The following is a 501-nucleotide window of genomic DNA, read 5'->3' as shown; positions in this document are numbered from 1 at the left end:
AAACCTCATCAACTGCACAAAGCTCTATATGGAGAGTAGGAGTCCATCCTAACACCTGCAGATAATCAATTCACCAAATCAATTTGGTTTACCTTTATTATTTATTTTGGCATGCATAGCTACAAATGTTGTTTGTTCATAAAATTAAACCACTTCTTTTAACATTCAACTGGAGTATTTGATGTGATGGTCTCCTGCGAAGGTGAATTTCACAGGTTGATTACGTGCTGCATAAAGGAGCATTTGATTCTATTGGTTCTAAATTTACTGCTTTGTAATGGCAGAGAAGAAGATTGGAGAGTAAAAAGACTTTTTATTGTCAAAATCTGTTAGACTGCACCAATGAAAACTAGTTAGCACACAGTTTTTGCTGCAAAAATGAAAAAAAATCCCAGAGAACCCTAAACATGGTGGTTTTATACCATGTGTATATGGAAGGAGTGGGGAATAAAGAATTAACTCCACTAAGCTCTAGGAGAAATATAGAATGACAGAGACATT

This window comes from Oxyura jamaicensis, chromosome 2 (assembly GCF_011077185.1).
Source record: "Oxyura jamaicensis isolate SHBP4307 breed ruddy duck chromosome 2, BPBGC_Ojam_1.0, whole genome shotgun sequence".
NCBI lineage: Eukaryota > Metazoa > Chordata > Aves > Anseriformes > Anatidae > Oxyura > Oxyura jamaicensis.
This window is presented reverse-complemented; position numbering follows the sequence as displayed.